We start from the raw sequence: 489 nt of genomic DNA on the forward strand, positions 1-489 counted from the left end.
GAATCGTATCGTCCTTGAGTGATTGACCAATGTGCTTATAAAACATCAATAAAAATAATCCCCAAACACAAACCGGATTGTTGTCCCAATACCCAACCTCTCCCCAGGACTCAGGCATATGGGAAGCGGGGACCAGCGCAGGCTTAGAGTCCTACGGGGCGCCGAGGTCCTCCAGAGGTCCCACGGCCTCCACCACGAGCATCGACCCCCAGGACCTATTGGCCATGAACGCCGAACTGAGCCGCATGGCCAAGGAACTCAGGCTCGAGATGATGAAGATGTGGAGTTATCGGGGTAAGGACGTCGGCTGACCCTTCTCATTTGGGTCTATTTTGTTACCTTTTTTTTATTTGGTTTCTATATTTCTATCACTTTCCGGTTACCGGCAGTTGACAGCTTATTAGATTATTACCGTAAACCTGTCAGGAAATACTGGTTTATATCATATTGTCCTTCAGAAGGTATTACTAGTCTTCCCAGTCTAAGAGA

The sequence above is a fragment of the Penaeus monodon genome, chromosome 15, assembly GCF_015228065.2.
Source record: "Penaeus monodon isolate SGIC_2016 chromosome 15, NSTDA_Pmon_1, whole genome shotgun sequence".
NCBI classification, from domain to species: domain Eukaryota; kingdom Metazoa; phylum Arthropoda; class Malacostraca; order Decapoda; family Penaeidae; genus Penaeus; species Penaeus monodon.